Source organism: Mirounga leonina, unplaced genomic scaffold, assembly GCF_011800145.1.
Source record: "Mirounga leonina isolate KUSES-001 unplaced genomic scaffold, KU_Mleo_1.0 Mir_94, whole genome shotgun sequence".
NCBI lineage: Eukaryota > Metazoa > Chordata > Mammalia > Carnivora > Phocidae > Mirounga > Mirounga leonina.
This window is the reverse complement of record NW_023270855.1, coordinates 31,103,077-31,116,101: the sequence shown is the minus strand read 5'-3', so window position 1 is coordinate 31,116,101 and position 13,025 is coordinate 31,103,077. Positions and strand designations below refer to the sequence as shown.

At 40.4% G+C, this 13,025-nt stretch overlaps 1 protein-coding gene and 1 pseudogene across 4 annotated transcripts in view; both read right to left on the bottom strand.

The window, feature by feature from the left end:
• Positions 1–13,025, bottom strand: part of FHIT (fragile histidine triad diadenosine triphosphatase) — a 1,481,620-nt gene that overhangs the window by 917,565 nt on the left and 551,030 nt on the right. The window lies entirely within an intron of this gene.
• Positions 8,824–11,213, bottom strand: LOC118005510 (annotated as a pseudogene).

Genomic DNA, 13,025 nt, shown 5'->3' with positions numbered 1-13,025 from the left:
GTATTCTTAACTGACATTACTTGCAGGCACTCAAGAAGGGTTTGGTGAATGGGAGCAGACATTGGTTGAACACTTAGTATGTAGCAGCTACTGGGTAAGGAGTTTTAATAGTAACGAGAACGACGACCAACATCTAGTGGGAATTTTACGGGGCAGGTGTTTTGCTAATGCACAAACTATACATTGTCTCATGGTCCTCCCAATAATCTAATGAGATGAGTTATTTTGCCCAGATACAAAGAGACTAAGTAATTTGTTGACATTTGCACAACCAGAGCTGGGATTCATTTCCAAGCATTTAACAAGTTTCTTTCCCCCTTGCTCCTCCTCCTCTACCTCACTCAATCCCGACAATCCAAGTAGCAGGAACATGGTGTTCAAAATTTTTAAACATAGAACTTACTATAAATGAAATGTTAGGTAGAGCCCAATATCAGGTAGAAAGAAGAAGAGCTGCTTTGAGCTTAAGAAGGGGAAAAGAATGAGGAATCCCATCAAAGCACCCCAAGTTCTAGTGTTGCACCCAGAAAAGTTCTAGCCATCTCTGCAGCAAAATTTGGGAAATGCTGTTATAAATTAAGAAACTGGAGTGGAATACCAAGAAATCTGTCCAAGTTTAATCATCTAATAAATGACAGAGCAGTAATTTAAACCTTAATTAGGATGACTCCAGTGTTCACTTATAAACATGGACAGATGAATATTGCCAGAATAGCTACTTCTTAAAACATATTAAAACTAACCCAAAATTCAGGGGGGAAAGATGGTGGAGGAGTAGGGGACCCTATTTCAACTGGTCCCCGGAATTGAGCTGCATATCTACCAGACCACTCTGAGCACCCACGAAACCAACCTGAGATGTAAGAAGATCTGGATCTCTACAAACAGAATATCACAGGCGGTTGGTTTTGAGGTACGAAGCGGAGAGCTGTGATTCTGCGGGCAGATATCGGAGGATAAACGGCAGCAGGAGGGTGCCTGGACGTGGGGATCCTATACCGCCGGTGAGTGACAGCCTCACACGCTGGGGACCGGGCACAGACTCGCAGACCGGTAGCATCGGGAAAGGACTTTAGGGCAGCCCCCGGGGTCAAGGACCAGACCGGCAGGGTCATGCGCACGTGAACCACAGCCGCCAGGACAGAAACCTGGAGCGACGGTCGCGCGCACGCGAGCTAGGGCTTCCAAGACGGAAACCCAGTGCGCCGGGGTCCCGCTGGTGAACTGCAACCTCCGGGGTGGAAACCCTGAGCGGCGGAGTCGTGCGCACACAAACTGCAGTCCCTGGGACAGGACCCCAAGCTGCGGAGCCGCGTGTACGTGCGCACGAATTGGGAGCGGCTGGTGGTTTTAGAAGCACAAAGGGCAGACACGTGCCCCGACCTGGAGGCAGGACTGGGAGTGCTGCGGAGGGGTACACAACCCAGGACACTGCAGTTTATAGCAGCACGGACAGAAACGGAGAGAGTGTGGCCTGGAGGGCTCACTGAAGAACAGACTGCGATCTCTCTGCTCTGAGGCAGAGGGTTGGAAATGGTCTCTTCTGCTCTGACTCGCGGAAGAGAGCGGAAAGCCGCCAGGGAAAGGCGCCAGAGAACAAAAGCCCCAAAGACTGATTCCCACTGAGCCCATCCCCCACCACAGAGGCGCAGGGCAACTCCGCCCAAACAGGGTTGCCTGAGTAACAGCGCGGCAGGCCCCTCCCACAGAAGACAGGCCGGGAAAACAAGAGGCCAGCAACCCTAAGGTCCCAAGAAAACAGGTGCATCTTGCTTGGGTTCTGGTCAATAAATTGGACTCTATACATTCCCTCAAACACCCATCAACAGAATGACTAGGAGGAGGAGCCCCCAAAACAGAAAAGACTCAGAGATTATGATTTATGCTGCAGATTTACAAATGGATGCAGACATAACCAAGATGTCGGAGATGGAATTCAGGCTAGCAATTGTGAAGACAATGGCTAGAATGGAGAAATCAATTAATGGCGACATAGAGTCTCTAAGGGCAGAAATAAAAGGGGAATTGGCAGAACTTAAAAATGCTATCAGTGAGGGCACCTGGGTGGCTCAGTTGGTTAAGCAACTGCCTTCGGCTCAGGTCATGATCCCGGAGTCCTGGGATCGAGTCCCGCATCGGAGCCTGCTTCTCCCTCTCCCACTCCCCCTGCTTGTGTTCCCTCTCTCGCTGTGTTTCTCTCTGTCAAATAAATAAAATCTTAAAAAAAAAAAAATGCTATCAGTGAGATCCAATCCAATCTAGATAATCTAACAGCTAGGGTAACTGAGACAGAAGAGAGAATAAGAGATCTGAAAGACAGTATAATAGATAAAAAGGGAAAAGAGGAGGCCAGGGAAAAACAGCTCAGAATCCATGAAAATAGAATCAGAGAAATAAGTGACACCATGAGGCGTTCCAATGTCTGAATCACTGGAATCCTGGAGGGAGTGGAAAGATAGAGAGGGCTAGAAGATGTATTTGAGCAAATCGTAGCTGAGAACGTCCCTAATCTGGGGAATGAAACAAACATTTGAGTCCTAGAGGCAGAGAGGACCACTCCTAAGATCAAGGAAAACAGGCCAAAACCCCGGCATGTAATAGTAAAACTTGCCAATCTTAGAACCAAGGAAACCATCTTAAGGGCAGTTAGGGGGAAGAGATTCCTTACGTACAGAGGGAGGAACATCAGAATAATGTCAGACCTATCCACAGAGACCTGGCAAGCCAGAAAGGGCTGGCAAGACATATTCAGCGTACTAAATGAAAAGAACATGCAGCCAAGAATACTTTATCTGGCAAGGCTTTCATTTAGCATGGATAGAGAGATGCAGAGCTTCCACGACAGGCAGAAGTTGAAAGAATATGTGACCATTAAGCCAGCCCTGCAAGAAATATTAAGGGGAGTTCTATAAAAGGAGAAAGACCCCAAGAGTCATATACAACAGAAAGTTATACGGACAATCTATAAAAACAACGTCTTCACAGGCAACATGATGACAATTAATTCATACCTTTCAGTAATCACTCTCAACGTGAATGGCCTAAATGCTCCCATAAAATGGCACAGGGTTGCAGATTGGATAAAAAGACAGGAGCCATCCATAGGCTGTCTACAAGAGACTCATTTTGAACCTAAAGATACATCCAGACTGAAAGTGAAGGGATGGAGATCTATCTTCCATGCCAGCGGACCTCAAAAGAAAGCTGGGGTAGCAATTCTTATATCAGACAAATTAGATTTTAAACTAAAGTCTGTAATAAGAGACACAGAAGAACACTATATCATTCTTAAAGGGTGTATCCAACAAGAAGAGCTAACAATTGTAAATATCTATGCCCCCAACATGGGAGCAGCCATCTACATAAGCCAACTGTTAACCAAAATAAAGAGTCATATTGATAACAATATGTTAATTGTAGGAGACCTCAATACTCCACTCTCAGCAATAGACAGATCATCTAAGCAGAAAATCAACAAGGAAACAAGAGCTTTGAATGATACATTGGACCAGATGGACCTCATAGATATTTACAGAACATTCCACCCTAAAACAACAGAATACTCATTCTTCTCGAGTGCACATGGAACTTTCTCCAGAATAGACCACATACTGGGTCACAAATCAGGTCTCAACCGATACCAAAAGATTGAGATTAATCCCTGCATACTCTCAGACCACAATGCTCTAAAACTGGAACTCAATCACAAGAAAAAATTTGGCAGAAATTCAAACACTTGGAAGCTAAAGACCACTCTGCTCAGTAATGTTTGGGTCAACCAAGAAATCAAAGAAGAACTTAAACAATTCATGGAAATCAAGGAGAACGAAAACACACCGGTCCAAAACCTATGGGATACTGCAAAGGCGGTCCTAAGGGGGAAATACATAGCCATCCAAGCCTCACTCAAAAAAAACAGAAAAATCCCGAATTCACCAACTAACTCTACACCTTAAAGAACTAGAGAAAAAGCAATAAATGATGCCTAAGCCATGCATTAGAAGAGAAATAATTAAAATTAGAGCAGAAATCAATGAATTAGAAACCAGAAACACAGTAGATCAGATCAATGAAACTAGAAGTTGGTTCTTTGAAAGAATTAATAAGATTGATAAACCACTGGCCAGACTTATCCAAAAGAAGAGAGAAAGGACCCAAATTAATAAAATTATGAATGCAAGGGGAGAGATTGGGGCGCCTGGGTGGCTCAGTTGGTTAAGCGACTGCCTTCAGCTCAGGTCATGATCCTGGAGTCCCGGGATCGAGTCCCGCATCGGGCTCCCTGCTCAGCGGGGAGTCTGCTTCTCCCTCTGACCCTCCTCCCTCTCATGCTCTCTGTCTCTCATTCTCTCTCAAATAAATAAAAATAAAATCTTAAAAAAAAAAAAAAAGAAAAGAAAGGGGAGAGATCATGACCAACACCAAGGAAATAGAAACAATTATTAGAAATTATTATCAACAACTATATGCCAATAAACTGAGCAATCTGGATGAAATGGAGGCCTTCCTGGAAACCTATAAGCTGCCAAGACTGAAACAGGAAGAAACTGACAACCTGAATAGGCCAATAACCAGTAACAAGATTGAAGCAGTGATCAAAAACCTCCCAAAAAACTAAAGTCCAGGGGCTGATGGATTCCCTGGGGAATTCTACCAAACATTCAAAGAAGAAATAATACCTATTCTCCTGAAGCTGTTTCAAAAAATAGAAACAGAAGGAAAACTTCCAAACTCATTCTATGAGGCCAGCATTACCTTAATCCCAAACCAGGCAAAGACCCCATCAAAAAGGAGAATTTCAGACCGATATCCCTGATGAATATGGATTCCAAAATCCTCAACAAAATCCTAGCTAATAGGATCCAACAATACATTAAAAGGATCATCCACCACGACCAAGTGGGATTTATCCCCGGGATGCAAGGGTGGTTCAACATTCGCAAATCAATCAATGTGATAGAACACATTAATAAGAGAGGGAGAAGAACCATATGGTCCTCTCAATTGATGCAGAAAAAGCATTTGACAAAATACAACATCCTTTCCTGATTAAAACTCTCCAGAGTATAGGGATAGAGGGAACATTCCTCAAGCCCATAAAATCCATCTATGAAAAACCCACAGCGAATATCATCCTCAATGGGGAAAAGCTGAGAGCCTTTCCCTTAAGATCAGGAACATGTCAAGGGTGCCCACTCTCACCATTGTTGTTCAACATAGTACTAGAAGTCCTAGCAACAGCAATCAGACAACAAAAAGAAATAAAAGGTATTCAAATTGGCAAAGAAGAAGTCAAACTCTCTCTTTTTGCAGACGACATGATACTTTATGTGGAAAACCTAAAAGACTCCACCCCCAAATTACTAGAACTCATCCAGCAATTCAGTAATGTGGCAGGATACAAAATCAATACACAGAAATCAGTTGCTTTCTTATACACTAACAACATACCTGTTGAAAGAGAAATTAAAGAAACGATTCCATTTACAATAGCACCAAAAACCATAAGATACCTCAGAATAAACCTAACCAAAGAGGTAAAGAATCTATACTCTAGGAACTACAAAACACTCATGAAAGAAATTGAAGAAGACACAAAAAGATGGAAAAATATTCCATGCTCATGGATCGGAATAAACATTGTTAAAATGTCTATGCTACCCAGAGCAATCTAAACCTTCAATGCCATCCCGATCAAAATTCCAATGACATTTTTCAAAGTGCTGGAACAAACAATCCTAAAATTTGTATGGAATCAGAAAAGACCCCAAATCTCCAAGGAGATGTTGAAAAAGAAAAACAAAGCTGGGGGCATCACATTGCCCGATTTCAAGCTATATTACAAAGCAGTGATCACCAAGACAGCATGGTACTGGCACAAAAACAGACATACAGACCAATGGAACAGAATAGAGAGCCCAGATATGGACCCTCAACTCTATGGTCAAATAATCTTGGACAAAGCAGGAAAAAACATGCAATGGAAAAAAGACAGTCTCTTCAATGAATGGTGCTGGGAAAATTGGACAGCCACATGCAGAAGAATGAAACTTGACCATTCTCTAACACCATTCACAAAGATAAACTCAAAATGGATGAAAGACCTCAATGTGAGACAGGAATCCATCAAAATCCTAGAGGAGAACATAGGCAGTAACCTCTTTGACATCAGCCACAGCAACTTCTTTCAAGATACATCTCCAAAAGCTAGTGAAACAAAAGCAAAAATGAACTTTTGGGACTTCATCAAGATAAAAAGCTTCTGTACAACAAAGGAAACAGTCAACAAAACAAAGAGGCAACCCACAGAATGGGAGAAGATATTTGCAAATGACACTACAGATAAAGGGCTGGTATCCAAAATCTATAAAGAATTTCTCGGGCGCCTGGGTGGCTCAGTTGGTTAAGCGACTGCCTTCGGCTCAGGTCATGATCCTGGAGTCCCTGGATTGAGTCCCGCATCAGGCTCCCTGCTCGGCAGGGAGTCTGCTTCTCCCTCTCCCAATCCCCGTTTGTGTTCCCTCTCTCGCTGTGTCTTTCTCTGTCAAATAAATAAAATCTTTAAAAAAAAAAAGAATTTCTCAAACTCAACACTCAAAAAACAAATAATCAAGTCAAAAAGTGGGCAGAAGAGATGAACAGACACTTCTCTGAAGAAGACATACAAATGGCTAACAGACACATGAAATAATGTTCATCATCATTAGCCATCAGGGAAATCCAAATCAAAACCACACTGAGATACCACCTTACACCAGTTAGAATGGCCAAAATGGACAGGGAAAGAAACAACCAATGTTGGAGAGGTTGTGGAGAAACGGGAACCCTCCTACACTGCTGGTGGGAATGCAAGTTGGTACAGCCACTTTGGAAAACAGTGTGGAGGTGCCTCAAAAATTTAAAAATAGAGCTACCCTATGACCCAGCAATTGCACTCCTGGGTATTTACCCCAAAGACACAGATGTAGTGAAAAGAAGGGCCATATGCACCCCAATGTTCATAGCAGCAATGTCCACAATAGCCAAACTGTGGAAAGAGCCGAGATGCCCTTCAACAGATGAATGGATAAAGAAGATGTGGTCCATATGTACAATGGAATATTACTCAGCCATCAGAAAAGATGAATACCCAACTTTTACATCAACATGGATGGGACTGGAGGAGATTATGCTAAGTGAAATAAGTCAAGCAGAGAAAGTCAATTATCATATGGTTTCACTTATTTGTGGAACATAAGGAATAACATGGAGGACATTAAGAGAAGGAAGGGAAAAATGGGCGGGGGTAATTGGAGGGAGAGATGAACCATGAGAGACTATGGACCTGAGAAACAAACAGGGCTTTAGAGGGGAGGGGGGAGGGGGGATTGGTTAGCCCGGTGATGGGTATTAAGGAGGGCACGTACTGCATGGAGCACTGGGCGTTATACGAAAACAATGGATCGTGGATCACTACATCAAAAACTAATGATGTATTGTATGGTGACATAACATAATAAAATTAAAAAATAAAAAGTAAAAAAAAATACAATGGGGAAAAAAAAAAAAACTAACCCAAAATTCTGGTTGTAACTGAACCATTTCCAATGCAAGGAAAAATTTAGAAGTTCACACAGTAAGTGTTCCAAGTTACCCAAGATAAAATACACGAGAAGACACTATTTATTTATTAAATAAATTCTGACATACATCCTAACAAAAGTAAATTCTAGATCTGGGATCACAAATGCAAAAAGGCATTTTAATAAAACTAAGTCACTTGCATTGTTATGTCCATGCATATACTGTGAATATAAAGCCTTGCAGACAGGAGTTTTAGATATACCCATATTTTCTTCAGCCACAAAATCAACAATGACCGCCTTAGTTCTTCAGCATCTTCATACCATTATACTCATTTCATATATCGATGGTAATAGTATCTGCAATAAGTCATCCAAACCAGAAAAAACAAATTGCCTGGCAAAATATATTTCCATCCTCTGTAAATACTCCTTATTATTTATTATTAGAATCATCTGATATCTTTAAGATTTAGAATCTATATTCTGTTGTGGGTATCTTTCAAATTTGGAACAATCCCCAGGGTTCTTTTTTTTTTTTTTACATTGCATATTATGTTTTATTGATAGTGACATATAGCAAAAATTTTATGTATATATTAATTACCCATGGTCCCTTATAAATATTTAAAGTTCTTTTTCCAAGCACAATCATACTGCAAAGTCATATCATAAACTAAATTTTAGAAGACAATTTAAAAAACAAAATGCATTAAAGATATTATAAATCATGATGAGATATTGAGATGGCTTATAAATCTGACTTTAAACATTCTAATTACAATCAAATGTAAACTTTTACCAAGAAGTTGATAATTTGGGGGAAGGAGCCCTTCTGAGGAAAGATTTAGTTTTAATATAATTAATGGTCAGATTAGCATACCTGAAGTCCTATGTTCTTAAAAAGTTCATTCAGAATCCACAAATGCAAGCAGAAGATTATAAAGTCTTAGTATTCTTAGATGCACAAACATCTTTTAAAAAATTTGAAGTATTCAGTTTGCCTTAAGATACATTCCTTGAATTGAAAATTGTTGAGGTTTCCAAATACTATCTTTTCATGTCTTCTTCAGCCTGGATCTGATTTTCTTCCCAGGAATCTTGTAGAATCTTCCATTGTCTTCAGTGTTGAAATTAAGTAATAGTGAGCCTTGGTGTGGTAATATTTTCATTTGCTGCATTTCAAGAGGCCTTTCAACTAAAAACTCATCAGTTCTGGAAAATACCCTTTGGTGACTTATTTGATAAATTTTTTCCCCTCTATTTTCTCTCTTTGCTCATTCTAAAATTCCTGTTATTTGGATATTGGGCCTCCTACTTTCTTTTCTTTCCAATCTTTATCTTTTTGCTCTACTTTCTGAGAGAATGCCTCTATTTTGTCTTCTTTTTATTGAGTTTTCCATTTCTTCTGTTCTATTATTTTCCAAGAACTTATTTTTTTTCCCCTTTGGTCCTTTTCAAGTAGTATCCCTGGTCATATTCATGAAAGTAATACCTTTTCTTATCTCTTTGAGGATACTCCAATAGTTTCTTGAAATGTTCTCCCCAAAAAATTCTACTTCCTCTAACCTGCTTTTTTGGTTTGTTGATGTTCCATAATTTATAATGTTTTGGTCCTCAAATGCCTGGTGATCCTTTGCCATCTTCTCTTAAGTATGAATGAACACTATAAAGCTGACTGAAATTTCAATATGTGTGTGAGGCTTGTCAAATGTGGTCTTTATTCTAGTGTAGCTAGCTACACCGTTTTCTTGGGAATCTTTGATGTTAATACCTTTAGGTCTTTTCTCTCACTGGTCTGATTCCTTAAAGATGACTTTCTATATCCTACCTACTGCCAGTGTCTTCTTGGAGAAGGAGGAGAAGGCAGAAGAGGATTATACTATTTGGTATAAAACTTTCAGTTATTCCTCATTTTCAGATCAGCACTGCCACACACAATTGTGCTTGGCATACCCTAGTCCAGAGATACTCTGTTTGACTCTCTGCAAGAATGAACCTTCAATCTTTTTGGGGGGCAAGAAAGTATAACTGTCTCTCTTTTCAGCCCCACCTCATCCTTCTTTCCACTTCCTATCAATATCTGAGCCTTTGAGGGTATCTGCATCATAAGGTGGGATGCTTTCCAGCTTTCCTCAGTGCTAGTTTAGAATTCACCATTCTCAGGTCTGTTAAGTCATTCAACATTCATCAGACATCCAGCTTCCAAAATTTGGTTGCCATTTTTGTCACTTCCATTTTTTGTTGTTGTTGTTGTTCTTGTAGGATAATGTCTTTAAACAAAACCCCCCTCACTGTTAGTAAGATTTGAGAAGGGGATGAAACTAATTATGTGCTCAGTCCTCTATCTTTCATTGGAATACCCATATGCATAAGTTTATAAAAGTCTTATTTTAAAACCTTGGAAGCATTAGCTTTTCCCATACAGGTAAAGTGATAAAATGAGATTAGTCTTTTAGAAAGATTTTTTTCAGAGATATCTCATTTGAAAGTTTCAGAGCTAGAAAACAACTTAGACCTCTGCAATCGTTTCTGTACATTCTTTGCTGGTTTTAAAAAATACTTCATAGTCTACTCAGGGATTCTTGTCTTTAGGTTATAATATGTATGTAATTACTGAAAATCCTTCCAAAAGAGAATGGAATCACAGCACAAAATATGTCATTTAATATTTTACTCAACATTTTTTAACCTTAAAATAATAAGATTAAACTGGTCCAAAATCAACCAGAGGCTTTCTTGTTTATCATGCTGGGAAATTTCAGAATTCTTGAAGCCAGTCTACACCTTCTTGCAATCCTTCTCCTTTTATGGCTTCACTAGCACAAATAGGCCATGGTTATCTTTGCTGTTCTCTATACACAGCAGCTGAGACACTTTTACAGATGTCACTGCATCTCTAAGATCCATTTTGTTTGCAAAGAGTAAGATTGGTATTCGGCGGTGCTTAATATCTGGATGGTTCAGCAGAGTATCAAGTTCTTCTTTGGCCACAACCATTCTCAACCTATCGCTACTATCAATGACAAAAATAATGGCTTGTCCTTCTTTATAATATGTGACCAGAGATTTCTGTATCTTCCTTGACCTGACATGTCAAACACTGTAAAAGACAAACTGGATGATTTGAATTTCTCTATGCTGAATCCTATGGTTGGAACTATATCTTGTGATTGAGCATTTGAAGGTTTAAGTTTGTTAATGATTGTTGTTTTCGCGCTATTATCCAGACCAAGGCACAAAACATGAACCTCCTCCTTCTTTAGGCCAAGCAAGCCTGATAGTCTGTCTAGCAATCCCATAATGTGATCCAAATATTTACAAACCAGCTGGTCTTTGAAGTTAGTCCTGCAGGCCCAGGGGCTGAAGAGGAACAGGAATGGACCACTCGCTCACTCGTATACGTCTCTGGAATAAATATCGGGCATCTCTCAGCCTTAGTCTCTATGCCTCCATTGTAGGAATCCCTGCTCCTGAGCAAAGCCACTTCTACAAGTTGGGTGAACTGGTTGCCTGTTCCTCAGCCAGAGCATCAGTCATCCCCAGGGTTCTTAAATGTATGTTTCTAAAGCATGGCCCTCACCAAAACAATACTCTATGGTCAAACATGTTTGAGCAATGCCACACACTACATAGCCACTTAGGAAATCTACAATATACACTAAGGAGTTTAAGAAGATCCCAGCAAGTAAGACTTGGTAAATGGACATCAATTTCCAAAACATATTTCACTAGGAACCAGTTTTATTTCAAACAATTCCTCTTACTATCCTGGGTATCATATTTGAGGACATGCTCTACTGGAGGAAAGATGTTCTAGAATAGATAGGTTTGGGAGATTGAAAAAAAAAACAAAAGTTAACTGTTCTCTCTCTCTGACTACCTCATTGTATCCATCTCTCTTTTCTTCATAGATGTCTGTCCTACCCCAATGTTTTTGTTAGAATTCTGACTACTTTAAACCTTAAAATGGGAGAAAATAGAAAGAAAAAATGAGAAAAGTAATTTTTAATAACTTACTTGACAGACTGAAATACTGACATTTTGAAATAAATTAATTTTAGTTCCAAAGCAAATTATTTTACCGAAAAATGATTTGATTAGTCCAAATAGGTACTTACATTTATTGATATATGTTAAATATATGGGTATGTACTTAGGAGTTATATAGATATCATTTCTATTCAGAAATGAACATACAGTTACACCTTTATGTAACAAGTATGCTGAACAAGCATAATTCATAACATAAAACATTTTTACTTTCTTGCCCATTGTCCCTCTAAACTTGATTAGGTGTTAATGATCTTCCTCTGCCCTTAGATAAAAAACTCTAACAGGCCCATTAGTTTGCTTTTCACAGGTAATAAACAGTCCTAGAACCACTTCAAGTTACAAACAGAAAGGCCATAACATGTACTAAGCAAACATCTGTCCTTGCCTTTGTGTTGAGTCTCTTCCCTAGTCCTGCTTCAATATGGAAACCGCTAATAGGGTAATGGTCATGGTGATTTTCTCCTTCTCCCCCATACTGCCCTTACCCTGCTAGCTAATGTTCTGATTCTCCCAAGGTTGAAAAAATTAAGGGACAGGAGAACTCTTCCTGTGCTGGTTCTGTTACAAGTCAGCTTTGCTCTCTGTGGGCCTGTAGTTCATGAGTACATATTAGGAGTTATCTGTATGAGGCGCCTGGGTGGCTCAGTCAGTTGAGCATCCCACTCTTGATTTTGGCTCAGGTTGTGATCTCAGGGCATGAGATCGAGTGCCACATCAGGCTCCATGCTGGGCGTGGAGCCTGCTTAAGAGTCTCTCTCTCTCTCGGGGCACCTGGGTGGCTCAGTCAGTCAAGTGTCTGCCTTTGGGTCAGGTCATGATCCCGGGGTCCTGGGATTGAGCCCTGCATCAGGCTTCCTGCTTATGGGGAGCCTGCTTCTCCCTCTCCTCCCCACTCATGCTGTCTCTCGTTCTCCCTCTCTCAAATAACTAAATAAAATCTTTAAAAAAAAAATCCTAGACTTTATTCCCAGAAAAACTTAAAAAAAAAATTCTCTCTCTCTCTCTTTTTCTCTCTCCCTCTGCCCCCCTCCACCCATCTCTAAAAAAAAAAAAAGGAGTTGTCTGTGTCTATATACCTGATGCTGAGTTTTTTGGGGGAGTCTGCATGGACTATGCAGAGGTTCCTTGCAGGGTCCTTCTCTTAGACCTAGACTCTTCTCTGGGTTGTTCTTTGTGAACCTCTCCTTGAGCCCCAAGGATCTAGCAATCTCCTTTGGACCTCATATGTTGTGGTTCCCTGACCTCCTTCAGTTGCAATTCTTGACTAGATTCAAAACAACTCCTCATTGGCTCTGTCCTCTGCAGTCTGGATCTGGTCCCTAGGAAACACTCGCATATCTCATGCTCTGACAAAGCCTGGAAAAGCAGGCCAATTCTCAAGCATCAGCACACCCATCCTACCACCCA